Raw genomic sequence first — 21,466 nt, forward strand, 5'->3', positions numbered from 1 at the left:
CAAATCTGTTTCCCTACACGGTTGACCCAGAAGAGAAGGAAGAAGATGGAACCATGCGGCCTACATGGAATACCCAGGATGGAAGAGAAGCTTGGATGAGACAGATTCCTTACGTTCAGCTTCTCGAGATCGAGCGCATTCTCGACACTCAGGGGGCCAAACGAACTCGGCGGAAGGAGTATCTGCAATACCTGGTCAAGTGGAAGAACCGCCTATTGAGGACAGTTCGTGGCTTGATGCCAGGCAGATTGAGCAGACAGGTTCTTCAGTTGAGAAGCTCATGGACCGGAGTCATGATTTTCTTTTGCCCGGGAGCCTGACGCAGGAGCATCCAGCGCAGGCCCCATGACCGAGTGTCGGTCTCTGCCAGGTCGAAGAGTTGAGTTAACTTTTTATTTGTCTTTATGTTAGTTGACAGAGTAGGAGGTAGGATTTTTTTATTTTTTTTAATCTCTAAATTAGTCAAGGGTAGGTTTGATCGATTAGGTTTATTTGTTTGTCTGTTGCTAATAAGTCATGGATTAATAATTGTTCTGTTATTTTAAAAAGAAAAAGACAAATGTGTCTAAAAGGAAAATCTTGTCATAAGGACATAACCGAATGACTAATAACCATGTAACTGTAAAGTCTATAACTGAAAAGCATCTGTACAGTTTCATTAACTGGAACCATAAACATATAAATGTAATAGCAAAATTCATGTACTGGGTTCAGTACCTCTCGCACTCGAATAATAACAATAACAGAGAAACTAAGTTCTGTCCATCTGTGTGTTCTATTGTATTCTATTGTGTTTTCCAATTGAAAAATATCTGAACAGACAACCTACTGTATACAGATTATTGAGTTTAATTCCTTTTTCTTGTTTCCTGAGAGAAAGAACCAGTTCTCATAACGAGACAGAAGAATAGATACAATACAAGGGTTTATAATTCATTTGTAGCAAACAGTGAAGATAGACCAAGAGTGATACAAATAGTTTCGGTACAGGCCAAGCACACACGGCCGGACGAAAACTTCCACCATACATATAAATTGACAGTCATACAAAATTACCAGCGTATCTATAGCGTTCGTGCACGTTCATATAATCACAAGAAAAACTGCAGAATCATAACTGCAATTCAGGCCAGGCATTCGAAGTAAACCAAAAGCAAATGTCATTCAGGTAAATCAAAACCAAATCCCATTATATTTTCCTGAAGGATTTTTTCTTTCAAAATTGGAAAGTCCAATGTATAACAGTTACATAGTGGTACTGTAAAAACAAAGCCGTAAACGTTCAAACCGTGAACGTCAAACCCTAGGTGATGGTTTCAAACACCTACTCATACACAGCTATAGACACGCAAACCCTTGAATGACAAACCCTAGGTGAGGGTTTCAAGAGAAAATTGCATCCACATACAGAAGATGGCAGTCAACGAAACAGTGGAAGTCCAGACCTCAAAACGATAGAGCATCACTCACAGCATGAGTCAAACAACAAGCTTTGAGCCATACGACCAGACAACTTGCACTGAAACTAGACCGAGGACTGAAGAAAATACAAAGAAGCAGAGCCTACCGAACCAGACCAAGGCATAGAGCACCGAGACCTCCAACCGCAAACCCTCAATACCTGCACAGCGAATGACACACAAGTGTTAGAAAATATATTGTTGCCGAAGTGAAAGTACAGAGCCTGGAGAGAACAACCAATGGAAATTGCATCCACTTTACCTGAGAATTTGCAGTGAAAGCCGAACACAGACATTCCACCGAAAGTTCCTACTAACTATAGCGACAAAGGAGCAAACCAGGTCAGAAGCTATGGAAAGAGAATTACAAATTGAAACAGAGAAGGAAGACTACCTGCGTTTTAAGCCGAGGACAAAAGAATTCCATCGAGTTGAGCCTAGAGACAAGCCAATCACTAAGTTGCCAACCAGAACGATAAATACCAGCACAAAACTTGAAATACAGCGGCCTGTTGAACCAACAGCAGAAGGAAAACAAACCACAATAGAAGTATCACTTACCTAGGCAGCGATAGGGCAAACCACAACTGCCAACGAACCAAGGTTTAAGAACAACCACGTTCACAGCAAGGAGCCAGTACTGGAAACAACCAGAGGCGCGCCCAAGGCTCGCAGCAAAGCTACTTACCAAAACTTACAGAGCTCAGCAGAGCAAACCCTCGGCAAGCCAACAGCAAGTGACCAAAATGAACGACGAACAAAGGGTTCAGGCATAGAAAGGAGCGGGAATACGAAGTCCAAGGCAAGTACCCATTCATAATTGTATAATTGAATGCCACATAATACAAACCCAAAATATCCGACGGTGCATTCCTCGCACGTGTAATCACAACCGAATTATTCAATCAAACATATAAACATCACATAATCATTTTAATTACGACAAACTGTAAAGTGTTGGGTTGGTCCCATCAAGTGCGGGTCTTCAACTGCGATCAGGACCCCTGTACACGCCTATCCCCGCGGTCTATTCCTCCGCCGTTAATATCCATCAATCTAAACTATGTGACGGCTCCCTTTGCGCTTGTTTGCTTATGATGGAATTCACCTTTCCACCAAGATTCACTCTGCCACACTTTGTTTAAACACTCACATCACTCATACAACAGTTAACGAGTTAACATTGGATCGCCATCGATCCTTACAGTGATTGATGGTCGATCAACAATCTTGTGACACAAAATTTAACTCACAGTAAAAAATATATGTAAATTATACACAAGCATACAGAAATCCACATAACACGTATATCTTATATTATACACATAATTATATTACATTCTAAGGCATTTCAGTCTTAGTCACAAATTCTCCTCTCGACTACATTGAATCCACCCTCCTTGTCTATGCTCCCCATCAAAACACGCAGGTTCATAATATATAAAAATAACTATAGAATCATGTATCATTTTAGATCCATGATCTTCTCCTAAAATCGTTCAAACAATCCCTAAATCTCTCAACACACATACATGGCAGATAATTACATTAAATTAAGTCTTCTCAAGACTTATCAATTCCATCAAATTAGCTCATTTTTAACAGAAATTTGCTCCCAGTTTACATGATTGTCCACGTCTCCTCCTCCATAGCTTTCACTTTGACTTTTGATTAAGGGTGGTCGGATGGCAACTCTTAAAAACAAGTCACTAAGCCAATCCCTGGTCGGATGCTCCTGCATCAAATACATATATTATATACAATATTTCAAAAATAAAAACCATGTCTATATACAAGACTTTCATCTAAATATACACAAAGCTTAATTAAAATTCCATAATCATTATAATGAATAAATAGTTAAAATGTTTTTAAAAGTTGAGAAGAATGTTAAAAAATTTAAAGCATAAATTAAATAAAATTTCTCTATTTTATTTTTAAATTGAACATCAACACCATATAATATTTGTATTGAAATCAATAAATAATCTAATATACGTATTTTGGAATATTCATTTTAATAAATAATATGAATAGTACTTTTTATTTTAGTATTATATATTATTTAAGAGATGCAAAAGTAGATTTTATTTAGAGTACATACACTTTTGGTTATATATAATATCTAGATTAAAATTAATAACATATCTTAAATTTTATATATGTTTGATTTAATTGTAAGTTATATATATTATATTAACTATATAAGTTTGATTATATAATTTTTATTTTATATTTATATATAATTTTTATTACAAATTTTAAATTATAATATTGGATAGATGAAAATAATTATTATATATAATAATTCCATAGAAATTTATATAAATTAAAATTAAAATTTTAAATTTTTTTTTGGTAAGCTTGGTTGGATTATATCTTCATCATGTCCAACTTCTCACCCCAATCCGCCGATAGCACAATATTTGAACCCAAAACTTCAATTGAGCTCTCCCAAAGAGTCTTTAAAAATTAAATTATTAAAAGGTTAAAAAAGGCTAGAAAAAATAGTTTTATAATAAATTTTTATTTTAAATTTGGAAGAAATTTTAAAATATAATTTAATAAAAACTTTGAAAATTGAGTATAAAGAACCGTGCTATTTTTAAAATTTAATTAGAAATGAATCTCCACCCCACAATTTTTTATGAGACTTTTAAAATTTAAATAGAAATGAATCTTTGCCCTACAATTTATGAGACTCTCTAGATTTTATGGATGATGGAGTCAACCATTTGACAATGTGTAGATGTTTTTGATAGGGACGCAGGCAGAAAACTTAGGAGAGAATAGCTTCAAGGCTTACAAGCATTAAAAAAAAATTTTTTTTAAACAATTTTCCAATGAAATGGAATGATTTTTTTTTTTGAAATTTCATTCTTGTTCAAATTTCAATGTCAAGGTTGTGATAATATATGCACTACTCTAGTTCACTAGGATTAATTATTTGATCTACTATGATTTTTTGAGAATAGGTAAAGTCTTATATAAGTGGTTCGTTATAGCTATATGGTGAGTGGTTAAATTCATTCCATATAAATTTTTCTTACTAAGCATTTATATGATGAATATTTCTTGTTCTTTTGAATGGATTTGGAAGATATTTCCCCCATAAAAAATTATATAAATAGAAATGAATTAATATCAATTTTTTCAACACTCACATGATTACTTCATATATTCCCTTTATATATTAACATTATAATAAAAATTTATTTATATTTGATAATATATTGATAATAAATAATAAATTCACTGAAGAATAGTTTAAAGGTATCGCAGTTCGAATCGGCCGTTTTGTTTTTCTTTCGATACCGCTACCCCTGCAGACTATCCCCTAGTCATACAGTGGTCAGATCAGGTTTTTGTCGGTTGCTATGGTGGTGGAGGACCTCGTGGACTACGAGGAGGACCCCATGCCTGAACAAGAAATATGGGCGCATCAAAAAAACCCAGTTATGGAGCCCTGGGGCAAAAGCCTCCCTAGATCGACAGTTGCTGTTCATTCGCCTCTACACCCGCCGTGCACCGGAAAAAAGCAGCATCCGACTGTCAACATTGAGGATATACCGGAGTTGGAGTGCCATCCTCTCTTGCCAGCCACACTGCATCTGCTGGGCTCTTGCATGCAATCCTCCCCCTCCTTTGACTCCCCCCTACCATACCCTTCGCAGCGTCCCCTGACTTCCCCCTTGCTGGCCACCCAGCCCATCAACCCTTCCTCCATATCCTTGGCTCCGGCTGGCCCCTCCAATGCACAGCACCCTGCTCAATCTTTCTTTCAACCCGGCTCCTGCAGTTTTAACCCTCACTCGCCTATACGCTCGAGCTGCTTCAGCTCTCTGCTATTGCCTGCTCGTCCGACCAAATCAGCCCAACATAGCACCTCGGATTCGTGTCGAAATCTTCTCAAAGATTACCCAACAAGCAGGCGCTCCGACAAGCAGAAAAAAGGCCGGTGCCTCAGAGCCATTGACTAAGACATCAACTTGAAATTCGGGGAAGACGTTCAAATGGCGGATGCAATGGATACAGCGCAAAAAGTTCTGGTAGGCCGTGTCCGAGGTCGGACCTATTCTGTGGAAAGATTGCAGCAATGGACCGAGGATATTTGGGGCACCCTTCTGAAGGAAGTACCAGCTATAAGAGTCTTAGCCAGAGGCTGGTTTGCTCTACACTTTCATAGAGCGGAATACACAGAATGGATATTGTCGCAATTCTGGCATATTGAGCTAGCACTAGTCCTACTGAAGCGATGGGATCCCCTCTTTGATCTGGAGCGTGAACAGCGTGGCGCTGGGCCTATTTGGATCAGATTGTCGGGGTTACCTATGCAATTTTGGACCCCTCAAGTGTTCAAGCGTATTGGAGATGCGCTGGGAACTTATCTTGAGCACGATCAGTCCTACGAAAGAACAGGAATTATGACTATGGCAAGGATTTTAGTACATCTTGATACTAGGGCTGGGCTGAAAGAGAAAATCACATTACACCGCAGGCATTTCTCACGCAAACAGCTACTAGACTATGAAGGTGTCCATTTTCGGTGTAGAAGGTGCCACAAAGTGGGCCATTTGTACAAGGACTGTCCATTGCTCTCGGAGGTGACTTCGGAAAATTTGAGGGGGACAAAACAACAACCTTCGGTTGAGCAGAACAAAGGTGATATGAAGCAAGGAGAGGGAGACAAGAACCAAGGCGAAATCCCATCAGTGGCTGGGAAAGGAGCTTCAAAGAAGGCAAATAACAGGCGGAAAGCAGCGTCCTCACCGCCTCGTACCCGCTCCAAGTCTACAGTGGACAAATCTTCTGCCCCGGGTAATGAGTCTTTCCCCATAACCTCTGCACTTATTTCAGATGTTATGTATTCTGTTCTGCTTACATCTCTGCATCCTCAGTCCTCTGCCCTGGGCCCTATACCCTCCATACCATGCTCCATTGCCCCTCTCCCTCCCGCATACTCCACCACTCCCTCCTCCCTCAGGGAGTCTTCCTCTCCCCTTACCCTTTTGCCCCCCTGACTAGATCGGGATCTCATCCTTACCATCTTCGTTCTCGCGTCCGTCCTAAAGTTTTGGGACTGGGACTCTCCCTGGACGATCCACTAAACATAAACCTACTCGGGGCCATCCATCCAAAATCAAATCAGCCATACAGTCGGTCGTGGCAGATGTTGCGCAAGGCCGACAATGCCATTGAAAGGGCGCTTAGAGCAATTGAGCCCTCTGCCCTTGGTTCCCCATGATTTGGCTCTCCTTCAACTGCAGGGGATTAGCCAACCCCAAAAAGCGTTTCGCTCTCAAACGGCTAGCTCAGGAAACCAGAGGTGACATCCTCTTACTACAGGAGACTCTTAGCACTTCAGACATCAGCACGAGAACCCTCCAGACCATTCTGACAGGTTGGGTTTTTCAGGGTTTGGATGCAAATGGCAAATCCGGTGGCCTTGCTATTGGTATAAACCCCAGGGCAGTCAAGATAATATCATCCTAGGGTGGATGGGGCTTCATAAGAATGGACATCTTTGTGGGGGAACTTGGACTCACATTAAAAGTAATCAACATATATGCCCCAAACCAGAACAGAATAGCATTTTGGCTTAATTTTCAGGAAAGTAATCTTGTCACAAATTCCACCATTATTGGAGGAGATTTAAACTTTTCCTTGGGTATGGAGGAATCCTGGGGACATCATGCACAATTGGACCCTATCTCGGAGCAGATGAGTACTTTACTGGACACCTACAAGATGGTTGATGTTCCCATGAACAAGAAAGTTCCCACTTGGCATAACAGGAGATCGGGGGAAGCTGCTTTAGGACGGAGATTGGACAGATTCCTGATCCATGAAGACCTCCTCCGTAAACTACCCCTGTACAGACAATGGGTAGGCACTGGAGGCTTATCCGATCATCATCCCATCTTTCTTCAAGTCAGTGGACCAACAAAGAAGCCCTGTCCTCCCTTTAAATTCTTTTCAGGCCATCTACAAGATCCGGATTTCATCAACCTTGTCACTGATTTATGGAGATCACAACCTCCGCTAAGGGCTCAGAGGATGGCGTCGGATTTTTGTGAAAGGCTCAAAGCTCTCAGGATAAAGACTGAGGAATGTTCAAAGAGGAAGAAATTGCGAGATGATCAGCATCTCATTGATATTGAGTTACAGATTGCACAGCTTACGGATGAACGGGGGCTTGGATTCCTATCAGAGGATTCAAAAGCTCATTTGAACACCCTGGAGAAGCAAAAAATTAAGTTGCTACATGACAAAGAAAAACAGTGGAGGTTGAAAAGCAAAGCCATCTGGCTGCAAGCGGGAGATAGTAATACAAAGTTCTTCCACAACTTTGCAAATGGCAGAAAGGCCTCTAATACTATCTGGCAGCTGCCTTGTGAACCGGAAGTATGGGCCTCAATGCACCAACAATTAGCCAGATTGGGTACAACACATTTTAAAAGGCAATTTACAGCTCCGACAGTCACCAACCTCCCGGATATCATCAACCTGGCAGGGCATTTTCCAAGGTTTGTGGAACCTGATGCTGTTGAGGATTTGATTCAACCAGTTACCATGGAGGAACTGGAAGGAACACTAAAGTGGTTCAAGAAGGACAAGAGTCCGGGACCGGACGGCTGGCCAGTGGAGTTCTATCTAGCTTTCCTTGAGCTGTTGGGGAAGGATCTGCTGGCAGTCATTGAAGAAAGCAGAATCAATGGTCATATACACCCTCCCATGAACTTCACCTTCATAGCCTTGATTCCTAAATCTGACTCCCCTGCCTCGTTCAATGACTTCAGGCCCATATACCTCTGCCACTGTCTATACAAAATCATTGCTAACCGCATCAAACCCATCCTATCAAATCACATCTCCCAGGAGCAATTTGCTTTCCTCCATCATCGCCACATTCAAGATGCCATTGGAACAGCCCAGGAAGCCCTACACTCCATTAAAAACAAAAACCTCAAGGGCATCTTTCTCAAAATTGACCTATCGAAGGCTTTTGACAAATTGAATTGGCTTTATCTGAAAATGATCCTCACACATTTGGGTTTCCCTCCTGTTCTCATATCCTGGATCATGGGTTGTATCTCTTCCGTCTCTTTTGCTATTCTTGTAAATGGATCAACCACTTCTCCATTCAATATAGACAGAGGGATCAAGGAGGGCTGCCCTCTATCACCTCTCCTTTTTTTGCTGGTCATGGAAGGACTGAGCAGACTTATTGCAAATGCAAAAAGGAGCGGGGGATTTAGTGGGTTAAAAATCATGGAGCATTTTTATCTATCGCATCTACTTTTTGTAGATGACATCCTGATATTCTTGAATGGGAGTGTCCGAGACACTACCTCACTGTATGAGACTCTGAACCTTTTCTGCAGAGCTACTGGAATGGAAATTAACAGAGGCAAATCCACTATCTCCCTATCGGATTGTACTCTGCAGGGATCACAGCTAGCCATACAGAAATTCTCCTTCCAAGAAACTGATCTGTTGGAGGGACTCAAATACCTGGGCTTCAGGCTTAAACCTGATGGATACAAGATTGCAAACTGGACCTGGCTCATCACAAAGGTGGAAAAGAGAATCAGTTGCTGGTGTCATAGACTCCTTTCTAGAGCGGGTAGGCTTACCCTCATAAAATCAGTCCTCGAAGCCACTCCGGTACACTGGATGTCGCTGCCTTGGATACCGAGAGGTATCCTCCACAGAATTCAACAAATTTGCTGCAAGTTCCTCTGGAATGGCAAGAAGGAGGGCAAGACATTTGCCTGGGTAAAATGTTCCAAAATTGCTACTCCAATGAAGTGGGGAGGTTGGGGACTTAAATTACTCCCAGCTTTTGCACAAGCCTTGGCTGCCAAACAAGGATGGCTCCTTCTGAAACAAAATACTCTATGGGCGGAGGTTATACATCACAAATATATCTGGCCAATGACCATCACCGACTGGATCAGAAGGCCGAATTGGAGTAGAAAGGGTATTTCGGGGATCTGGAGAGCTATACTCAATTCTATGCCCATTATAAAAGAAGGTTTGCTATGGAAAATTAGGAATGGCGCATCTGTCCGCATTGGTATTGACCCATGGCCGGGCTGTGGAAACTCCCATATGTTACCAAATGCTTTGGTACATTATCTAAATAACAGAGGTATTAAGTTCCTTTCACAGATTGGAGACCAGCAGAATTCTACCTTCTATTCACAAGCCTGGTTGAATGAACAGCACTGGCATACCCCAATTCAATGGAGTGGAGCTTGGCAGAGCTACATACATGCCCTCACTGAAACACATGTTAGATTAAGGACTGAAGAGGATGAACTCATATGGGCACTCTCAAAATCTGGACAATATACTCCTAAATTGGGCCATGACAAAATCATTGAAGATAGAAAACCCGAGATCCTCAAAAGCTGGTGGGTCTCTCTATGGAAATTAAATGCTCCTCCATGCACTAGACTGCTGATGTGGAACATTTTGGAACACAAGATCCCCACTGGATCCTACCTTAAAAAAAGGGCTTTTTCGGGACCTTCCCGATGTGTGTTGTGCTTTCAAGATGAAGAATCAACCCATCATCTATTCCTCTCTTGTCCTACCACCAGAATTATCTGGTCACAAGTCATCCAATCTCTTAACTTGAATATGAACTGGTAGGGGGGGGATATCAATACAGCTTAAGAACTTTGGTGGAGCACCTTGGCGGCGGAAAAACTCAGAAACCTCCCACTCCTGGTTTCATGGCATATATGGATCAAGAGGAATAACATCATCTTTGAGGACAGACAAGTCAACTGGAACCTTCTCCACCCAATAATCTGCGCGGATTATGCAGAACTACCAATAGACAACAGTCATGACAAACCCAGGATCATTCGACAGGTGCTGATAAATAAAGAAATGTCGTGGGCCTATTTTGATGGGGCCGCCCAACAGCATGGCTGTGGGGGCAGCATACTCTTCCACCTAACTGAAACTCATTATTTTCATATTAATATGGGTCTGGGACCGGGAACAAACAACCACGCCGAATTGATATCACTCCGTCATCTTTTATATTTTGCCATTATGAAAAACTGCCGAAAGTTGAAAATATTTGGTGATTCAATGAATGTGATTGATTGGTTTCACAACAATGTTGTTTGTACTGCATACTCATTGAGGAATATCTTGGAAGAAATTGTTTTTTTCAAAACATTTTTTGACCAGATATCTGTTTCTCACATCTACAGGGCAAGGAATGGAACTGCTGACCAGCTATCGAAAAAAGCGACGCATTGTCCTTTAGGCTAGTGGATGATCGCTGAATTTTCTCCAGCAGGGACATACCAATACTTTCACAGGCCTTATATAGATGGGGCTTTCCAGTGAGGCAGCAGCCTCTTTTTTCTATAGATTTATGATCATGAACTTTTTTATTATGCTTTGTATATTTTCAGTGATTTTTGCTTGTAAATAGGACATCTTCTATGTACAGTCGATGCTATCAAAAACTTTTGTGATGGTCTCTGCACCAAATACTATACACCCTCTGGGTTATTTTCTGCTTCTAGTCTCTTGACAGTGGACGTGTGCCACAGTTTCAGCGTATGCCTTTGGGCATTTACAGCATGTAATTTCTTTTTATGAAATTATGAATTTTCTTTTTTGGAAAAAAAAAAAATAATAAATTATTAACTATGCATACACATACTTTATATTAATAAAAATATTGATAATAGCGACGTAATTGTGTAATGCATTAATGTTGTAACAATAATTACCATTATATAAAATTTATAGTATAATATTATACATTTATGTATAAATGGTTTGTTATAGCTATATGGTGAATGGTTAAATTCATTCCATATAATTTTTTCTTACCAAGCATTTATATGATGAATATTTCTTGTTCTTTTGAATGGATTTGGAAGATATTTCCCCCATAAAAAATTATATAAATAGAATGAATTTATATCAATTTTTTCAACACTCACATGATTACTTCATATATTCCCTTTATATATTAACATTATAATAAAAATGTATTTATATTTGATTATATATTGATAATAAATAATAAATTATTAATTATGCATACACATACTTTATATTAATAAAAATATTGATAATAGGGACATAATTGTGTAATTCATTAAGGTTTTAACAATAATTACCATTATATAAAATTTATAGTATAATATTATACATTTATGTATTCCTATTTATTTATCATTTTTAATTTGGTTTGATATTTAAGTATTTATATTAAAAAAAAGCTACTTGGTTGTATTTAGTTGGAGTGGTAAAGATAAACTACCAAAATTATTTTAAAATGATTCATCTTTATATGTTGGAATAAAATAACATAATAATTTATTTTTTTTTGCTGAAGCAAGAGTCGTACCTTCTATTTCATTGTAACTATAAACAACTTACATAATATACAACATTCCCATAGGAATTTTGGGCCAAAGAAAACCCAACCGCTTACAGCCAAGGCAACACTGAGCCTTGGTCCCTAAAAAAAAAAAAAAACTACCATTACCTCAAAATACAAACAAAGTCGAAACCGTGCGAGGCGGAGACAACAAACAAATTAAAATTTAGACCACCACTAAAAGGATTTCGAGTTTGGAAGGTGGAAAGCCCTCACGCATGTAGAGCGCGCGAAAGCCACTGATTCCCACCAAGGCACGAAACCTGCCCGGAACAACGCCATTATCCTTGACCGTCGATCCTCCATGCCAGATCCAACGGCGGAGGATAATATCGCAATACCAAGTAGCCCAGTGATTAACCACGCGATAGCCATCCTGGACCCACCAACATGCTCGTTTGTTCCTGACCATTGATCCGTCTTGCTTGATCCAACGGCCGAGGTGTATATCGCATGGGCTTAACATACCGAAGATTAGCGCGCGATGAGGGCGGTATTCCTTCCCCATACTATGCCACATGTTGCTTGGTGAGTGGAATCGCTCCCAACTTCGTAAAACCACTTCCTGCATGAAAGGCATGAGATGGACGATAAACCACTTCCCGAGCGGTATTGCATCCACAAAAAGCAAGATGGGGGTTTTAAGGCCGCCGGGAAAGCCGAAATTCTAGCCCCACTTACCATCTCTTTTCCGCTAACTCATGTACCCTTGCTGAATGAAAATCCATCTTTTCGGTCGATTTTCCGTAGAACTGAATCTGCTCAGCAACTCCGATCTGAAACTTCTGTGTTCATACTGTCGAGGGTTGGGGAGGCCGACAACGCCCTGAATCCCCAGAATATCCTTACTTCTGATAAAACACTGCATAAAGAATCCAAATCAACTCGATCCTGCCTCTGTGTGTTTGTTTCGAAACACCATTATATCCTCATCTGCCTGGTCGTGACATTGCGCCTTTAATCTATTCAGAGGCATCTTAGGCCAATTCATCGCAACCCTGCTATTATTACAGAGTACACCTTGATTGGCCAAGATGTCCGCCAATTTGTTTGTGGTCCTTCGCACATGGTTAAAACTCACAGTGCGTAAACCACGGAGATGAAGCTGAATCCTTTGAAAGACCTAAAGTAGTCTCCATTGTTTTGAAACTTTTCTAGCTTCGTGCCATAGTTGATTCTTTTGATTGAGTTTATTATTAACTCTGAATCAGCATCTACAATAACATTTTGGAGATTATCTTGCTTCAGGAATTCCAAACATTGCTCCAGAGCCATTAACTCTGCCATATTGTTAGGGGCTCTTGCCAAATGGCAATGAAAAATGAAAAGGAGCCATTTTCATCTCTTAACACCCCTCCACAGCCAGCAATACCCGGGTTATCTTTGGAAGCCCCACCAATGTTGTATTTTAAAAAACCATGAGGGGGAGGATGCCAATAATCCTGCTTAGTATCCATTTTCAAAACCTTCATGTCCAGGCCCTGTGGAATAATCCCCTGCATGCCTACCTTCCAAAGAATCTGTGTTTTAGCTTCTGAAGGTGGATTTTTAGGGAAAGTTACCACTATGGTACTTGCCGTTTCCTTAAGTTGTCTTAAGATCTACTCAAAAAGGCGTTGGGAACATTTTTCATTCTTAAAGATTCTGTTGTTCCTTTCTTTCCAAACAGTCCAAATTATGAAGCTTGGTGTTAAAGCCCAGGGTGAGCCTAGAAGTTCAGAATCAGAGAAGTTGCGTCTCTAATTGATTAGGGTATTGATAATACTTCCTTTGTCCCTATCTGTCTGCTGGAAGATAGTGGCAAATGTATCCCACAACCAAGAAGTGAAAATACATTTATTGAGAAAGTGCTCCATTGTTTCCTCTTGGGCTTCACAGCGCTGGCATCTGGAAGGGCCCAGAACACCCCTCCTACAAATTTTATCCCAAGTCAAAAATTTCCTATGATGAACCAACCACATGAAGAGTTTAATCTTCATCCATCCTTGATGTTTCCATATGTTCTGTCAAACCCTGTCCGAATCATTGGAATCCAGCTCAAGGAGTAAGTTTTTTGCCTCCATAAGATTGAAGGTGCCTCCATTATTGTTGCCCCATATAAGTTGGTCATGCCCCCCTATCACTAAAAATTTCCTTTGTTCCAATATTATCAGAAGTGCCTCTGCTTCGGCTTTCAGTGGGTTGTCTTCCTTGTGATACAAATTCTTCCATGTTCTCCATTTTCCTTCACTGTTGGTTTGATCTCAAAAATCTTTTACCTTAAATAACCTTTTGGTATCTGTTTCTTTCTTGAGGTCTAGAAGGTTCTCTCTTAACAGTGTAGGTTCTTGTTTCCATTTGTCCTCACAAAACAAAGCAAGATCACCCTCTCTGATTTCCCAGAAGCTGTTTTTTTGTACTAATCCTCTATTCCCCTAGGCCTTATTCCAGATGTGTGAGCCCTTTATGATGTCAAACATCCTTATTAGATCATTATCTTTCCAATTGCAGGCATATTTTTCTTTCCAGATTCTAGCCAACTGCGCCTTTGGCTCTTTCACCCAGCGCCACCATAATTTCGCCCCTAAAACTTTACTTAGTATTTCTGAATCATCCCATCCAAGACCACCATAATTTTTAGGTTTGCATATCTTCTCCCAATCTACCAAGGCCCATTTATTTCTTTCCTCCCCCTTGCCCCAAAGAAAGTCTCTTTGAATGGTTCTAAAAAGTTGCAAAACTCCTTTTGGACCTGGAAGGGCTGATAACATGAAGACGAGGATTGATTGGAGAACAACTTTTGTAAGCACTAACCGACCAGCAAGGTTTAAAGATCTAAAGGTCCATTTCTTGATTTGATCCTGCATCTTATTAATCACTGGCTCCCAAATGCCCTTGTGCAAAGGCTTATTAGTAAGAGGAACTCCAAAATATTTAGAGGGAAGGACATCCCTTTGAAAGCCTCGAATCGTGGAGATATTTTTCTGAATAGCTATATTGGTGTTAAATAAAGAAATCTTAGATTTGGAGAGATTAACTTCCATACTTGTAGCCATGGCAAAGTCAAAGAGGATATGTTTGTACGGTAGAGCTTCTTTGACCGTGGGTATTTCTGCAACATAGTATCATCAACAAATTGTTAATGGGTCAAAACCTGACCAGTCTCTGAAAGTTGGAGGCCTTTGATATTACCAACTTCTTTTGCATGCTTGATAGAACGACCTAGTCCTTCCATCATGAGGATGAAAAGAAAGGGAGAGAGCGGATCACCCTGCCTGAGGCCTCTAGAAGGAGTAAAAGTCTTGGAAGGAGAACCATTAACCAGAATTGAAAAGTTGGAAGAAGTTACCAGGAACATGACCCATCTTACCTAGTTATGATCAAACCCAAAAGCAATAAGGACCCTCCTTATATAGGACCAATTCAGCTCATCATAAGCTTTCGCTAGGTCCAATTGCATTATCATACCCGCCTTCCTATTGCTTGTCAATGAGTGCACCACCTCATGCGCTTGAATGATGTTATTGAGAATTTGTCTGCCTTCCACATAACTAGATTGCTCTACAGAAACTAGAGTAGGAAGAAGTGGTTTGAGTCTGTTAGCAACAACCTTGGATATGATCTTGTAAACCACATTGCACAAGGCTATGGGTCTAAACCTGTCTAAAGTCTGAGCATTGTCTTGTTTGGGGATCAAGGAAATGAAGGAAGTATTGAGCACCTTCAAAATAGTTCTATTCAACCTGGAATCTTCCACTACGTTCAGAATATCATAATTAACTATATTCCGCAAGCTTTAAAGAAATCCACATTGAAACGATCAGGGCCTGGAGCTTAACCATTCTGCATTTCTTTGATGACCTCACTAACCTCCTCTTCTGTCACTGGCCTATTGAGATTGAAATTATCCTCTCTAATAACTAGTCTAGGAATATGCTCGATTAAATCCCTGATAAAATGCTCTCTATCTGAGATGGTTTCCTGTGTTATTCCATGAAAGTGTTGAACTAACACATCTTCTATATCTTCATGGGAATTAAAAAGATGACCACCCTCATCCTTGATCAAATAGATTCTATTATGAGATCTGTTCGCTATGGTTAATCTATGGAAAACTCTAGTGTTACACTCCCCTTTTTCAGCCATTGAACTCTAGATTTTTGTCTCCAAAATATTTCCTCTTGTTTACATAAATTATCCCAGTCTTGATGGTGTTTGGTGACTTCGTCATTTCTATCTTTACTAAAGCCCTCTGAGATAAGGGTTTGATTGAGTTCCCACATTTTATCTTCCACAGCGTTTTTCGCTGCAAAAATATTGCCAAATTCATTCTTGTTCCAATCTTTAATTCTTAGTTTGATGTGCTTTAGTCTTTTGTGTAGTTGGAACATACTTGTACCCTGAATATGCAAATCTTCTGTCTACCAATTTGTAATGTTGTTGATGAAGTCAGGGTGTGTGAGCCAGATATTCTCAAATCTGAAAGCTCTGTTCTTGGGGGTACCAATGCCCTGAACCTCAAGTTGAACAGGCCAATGGTCTGAGCCTCCAAAGGGGAAAATTTTCGTTGTCATTTCCTTGTTGCTGAGCATAAGGTCCTCTGAGATTATGAATCTGTCTAACTTTGAGGCTACTTGAGACTCTCCTCCTCTTTTATTGTTCCAAGTGAAGAGACCATTACTCATGTCAGTATGAACAAGCTTCATATTATCTATAAAAGTTTGAAAAGTTGTGGAGTCTTTGCTTAATGTTCTGGTTCCCCCTTTTTCTCTGACAGTGATTTGATCATGTTGAAGTCCCCACACAAGATCCATGGTACATCTACATGTATGTCTCTAAGCTCCATAAGAGAATCTAGAAACCTGAGTTTATCATCCATTCTTTGAGGGCCATATACATTCGTAACTAGATAGGTCTCCCTATCTCCCACCGGCTGTATAACCACTAACAAATAATTTATAGATGCCTCAGCATCTATTATGCCAATCTTTTGGGGCTTCCAAAGAGTAAGTATGCCCCTTGCTGTGTTATCTGCTTTAACTTCTAGAAACTCAAATCTATTGAGCCATTTGTTGTGAATTTCTTTTATTTTTTGAATGTAACATTTAGTTTCCTGGATAAATATCATATCCGGAGCTTCTTGTTTCATTCTATTACTAAGAATTCTTTGTTTCCTTTTACTACCTAGACCTCTGATATTCCGAGATGTAAACTTTATTATTAAAGATTCGTAAAGGAGTAGTTGGTTAGATCTTTCATCTTACGTGAATCTATCATTAGCTTTCCGCATTCCATCAATAACTCGTTCTGCTTTTTCTTGCCTCTTCTTTCCTGGGTTTCTGGGCACTAATCCAGGTGTGATTTTCATAGTTTTCACACCTTCGTTGCCCTACCTTTCATTTTTTCCTTGCTTGTCCAGCCCTTTATCATGAGTTTTCCATAGGAATAGTTGTTGTACTCTATTGAACTCTTATGGAGGTAAAGATTCTACTCCCCTCATGGTCCCCTGTTTCAAGAACCCTTCCATATCTAAGTGTTCCCTGTAAAGAATCTCTTGTAGTTCATGATCCTCCATTTCCATCTCACTCTGGGTCATTTCTTGGTCCATCTCTGGTTCTACATCACTCAGCATAGTCTCTTTCTGTTCGTTGATATCCTGTGTTTGTACTATATCTTCTTCTTTCTCCTCCTCCATTGGGTTTTGATCTAGGTGGACGTTGGTGGCCACCCACCTATCCCACTTGGACCCCCACAACTGTCTCTTTCAGTTTTTTAATTTCCTTAATTATAGCACAGTTTACTATTTTTAGCAGTTTTTCGGGTCCTAAACTTCCGGAGCCGTTTTGAGGCCAGCGATTTTTCTGATAAAAATCGTCTTTTCCGTCGTAGTCCTCGGAGAGATCTTTCCAACGGGCTATCATGCGCGTCAAACGGAGATAATACGACCAATTCGCGACCCCGGGAAGTTGGTTGTCCAACTCACCCCAAAACGGGGCCCACAATTTGGCGTTTCATCTTCTAGGGTTAGGTTTTGGAATGTGAAGGGTTTTCCATTGTTTCTCAATAATAAATAGGCCTTCGAGCCTCATTGTAAAGACACTTCGAAACAGTTCAGAGGCATGTAGCCATCACATCTCTTCTCAGAGATAAGCTACCATCACCCTAGCTGGTTTATTTCCATTTCTGGTTGTAAGCATATTTCAGTATTTTCCATTAATGAAATGAAATATTATTTCCGTTGCATCTTTGTGTATATGGTTATCTCTGTAATTTGTTGTGTTCCTGTTTAAATCCGGATCAGTGGTATCAGAGCGGTCTGTTTTTTCTCTGTTTTTCTTTGCATGTCCCCAACGAGGTCGGGATATAAGGAGTTAGGACTTGAATTGGTCGAACCTTTGCAAGACCAGCCTCGCAAATCTCGACAACCTCCCATGGCGGATGAGAAGAAAGACGAGGGGGCAGGACATCCTATCAGAATCTTGCTCGAAGAAGCCCTCGAGCGGCAAAGGAACGCGATGATGGATAGCTTTGCGCAGATCCTTCAGCGGCTACCCAGAGGCGACGCATCGGCTTCCAACAGCTACTCTGGAAACGCCACACCGTTTAAGGTACAAGTTAATTTTGAAATCCCCATCTTCGAGGGTCAAATAGACGCAGATGTCGTAGATAAATGGTTAAATCTGCTAGATGGGTATTTTTCTGTTCATGAATTTTCAAGTCGGGAAAAGATTGTTTTCGCTCTTCTCAAAGCAGCCCCCCACGTCAAGGACTGGTGGGAAACATACTGCGAGCAGAAGGATGAAAGTACAGGCTCACTGTTTTCAGCCACCCCCACTTGGAATGACCTCCGGGATGCCATCAAGGCGCAGTACTACCCTGTAAAAAGCTATGAGGACAAATACATCAAATGGACCACACTGCGGCAGGGATGAGACCAAGATGTACCAGAGTTCACAAATATTTTTCATACCCTTCGCACACAGTTGGGTATCAAAGATTCTGAGCTGCATCTGGTACTCAAATATCGCGGCTGCCTACACAGATACATCCAGGAAGAGATGGAGTTCTTGAACATCTCCTCACTCGGCACAGCATACCGATACGCTATCAAAATCGAGCAAAAGTTCAAACAGAAGAAGCGAGACTTTGGATCTGCAAATCCGAAGCCCAAAGGACAAAGCCAAGGCGGGGTGACCCAAGACAACCCCTCTATGCTGCAAGAAAAGAACAACACCACGAAGCCGAAGAAGGACACAGGAAAGTGGTGTGAGTTCCACAAGAGTCCCACTCATAACACAAGTGAGTGTCGGACCAAGCAGTCGCTGGTGGCCGAGTTGAAGGCTTCTGAATCAGATGCATGTTCTGACTCTGAGTCAGAACCCAACAAGGGGAATGACAAAGGGAAGCAGATCATTGATGCGGATCCCAGCGCCACTGTTGCTACTGCCAAGATCCAGAAAAATGAGCCCGAAGATCCAGAGGAGGGGGAACGTCTTTTCCACTCACAGATGTGGGTGAAGGGTTCACCGCTGCAATTCATTCTCGACAGTGGCAGCCAAAAGAACCTCATTTCAGCAGAGGTCGTGAAGCGGTTGGGCCTACCAACTACACCACACCCACAGCCATACAGTATCGGTTGGCTTCACGAAGGACGAGATCTCAAAGTTCGCCAGCAGTGCCGCCTTCCCTACAGCATCAAGCCCTTCACAGACGAGGTATTGTGTGATGTTACACCTCTGGATGTTTGTGATGTACTATTAGGCCAGCCATACTTGTGGAGGCGACATGCTGTGTATGAGTCAAGGCCTCGCGCTGTCATCATTTTGTTGGATAATTCATTATACAGGATACCGGAGGTAGCCCCACCTACCGCCACCTCTTTGATCACTGCTAAGAAAGGCAGCAAGCTCATCTCACAGACTAGGAAATTTATTTTATGTTTGGTTCGCTCCCAAAGTAAGGGGAAGATCGGTTCTACATCCATGACCCCCGTGAAGGGTTCCTCCACACAGTAGCAGCAACAGAGGGATACAGTCTTGACAGAACATAGAAACAACTTCTCCTTACCCGGAGGGGTACCACACAATTTTCAGGTGGGCGACAAAGTTTGGTTACATTTGCAGAGGGAGCGCCTTACTAGAACCCATCAGAAACTCAGATCACTTCGACATGGTCCTTACACCAGTAACAAGGCTGTGGGAAACAATGCTTTGAAGCACAGCATTCCTCCATTCCTTCACTTGCACCGATTGTTCAATGTGGACCATTGCCGACCATGCTTCCCACCATTTCTTGACACATCAGAGATTGCAGAACAGCTCACTAGAGACCCAGTTCCGCAGAAGCTTCCTCATCTCAGGGAGGAACTCAACACAATGGGGACCATTGCTTCCTGAGGGGGGAGGAATGATCCAGGTGGACGTTGGTGGCCACCCACCAATCCCACTTGGACCCCCACAACTGTCTCTTTCAGTTTTTTAGTTTCCTTAATTATAGCACAGTTTACTATTTTTAGCAGTTTTTCGGGTCCTAAACTTCCGGAGCCGTTTTGAGGCCCTAAACTACGTTTTTTGGGAAATCCACCGCCAGTGATTTTTCTGATAAAAATCGTCTTTTCCGTCGTAGTCCTCGGAGAGATCTTTCCAACGGGCTATCATGTGCGTCAAACGAAGATAATACGACCAATTCGCGACTCCGGGAAGTTGGTTGTCCAACTCACCCCAAAACGGGGCCCACAATTTGGCGTTTCATCTTCTAGGGTTAGGTTTTGGAATGTGAAGGGTTTTCCAATGTTTCTCAATAATAAATAGGCCTTCGAGCCTCATTGTAAAGACACTTCGAAACAGTTCAGAGGCATGTAGCCATCACATCTCTTCTCAGAGATAAGCTACCATTGCCCTAGCTGGTTTATTTCCATTTCTGGTTATAAGCATATTTCAGTATTTTCCATTAATGAGATGAAGTATTATTTCCGCTGCATCTTTGTGTATATGGTTATCTCTGTAATTTGTTGAGTTCCTGTTTAAATCCGGATCAGGTTTCCTTTCATTACCTGATCTACTTTTGTTATTCCTTCTTCTTCTTCGAGTACTTGGAACCTGTTCAGATTAGCCTGCTGCCCTTCTGTTTGATGTTGCTTTGGCCTCCTCTTGCCCCCTTTTCCTCTATGTACCACTTTGTGAAATCCTTCAGTACCTTTCATTGTAGTCGCTTTACTTCCGTTCTTTATTTTGCTGAGACGGTAGTGTCTAAATAGGTGCCCATGCTCATGGCATCTCCAACATCTGAAAGGAATATGTTCATAGTCCATTGTTTGCATCCATCTTCATAAAAAACTTCCAAGATGACCTCATCCGGTAGAGCTCCAGAGAGATCCATCTCCACACATATTCGTGCGAAGGAAGTGTACTTTCCCCTTTTGGTGGCCTCAGAAGATTTGACAAAACGCCTTAATTTCTTTCCTATGGCAGATAACGATTCAGGTTGCCAGTAATCAAGAAAGAATAGAGTATTACCCAAACTGGGACCGAAGTGAAAGTTTATCACTCAGGGACAAAATTCATCATCCACGGTCGCATGTACAGGCCTCCTACCGTTGCAT

At 41.1% G+C, this 21,466-nt stretch overlaps 1 long non-coding RNA gene across 1 annotated transcript in view; it reads right to left on the minus strand.

Moving 5' to 3' along the window:
- Positions 1 to 3,042: 3,042 nt before the first annotated feature.
- Positions 3,043 to 21,466, minus strand: part of LOC149253197 (uncharacterized) — a 48,252-nt gene continuing 29,828 nt past the window's right edge. The window contains exon 3 of the long non-coding RNA XR_016267071.1: positions 3,043 to 3,195. This is a non-coding gene — a long non-coding RNA (uncharacterized LOC149253197). The remainder of the gene's footprint in view (positions 3,196 to 21,466) is intronic.

The sequence above is a fragment of the Pinus tabuliformis genome, chromosome 7 (assembly GCF_031772625.1).
Source record: "Pinus tabuliformis cultivar Carrire ecotype Pingquan chromosome 7, CPIR1, whole genome shotgun sequence".
In the NCBI taxonomy this organism is placed as follows: domain Eukaryota; kingdom Viridiplantae; phylum Streptophyta; class Pinopsida; order Pinales; family Pinaceae; genus Pinus; species Pinus tabuliformis.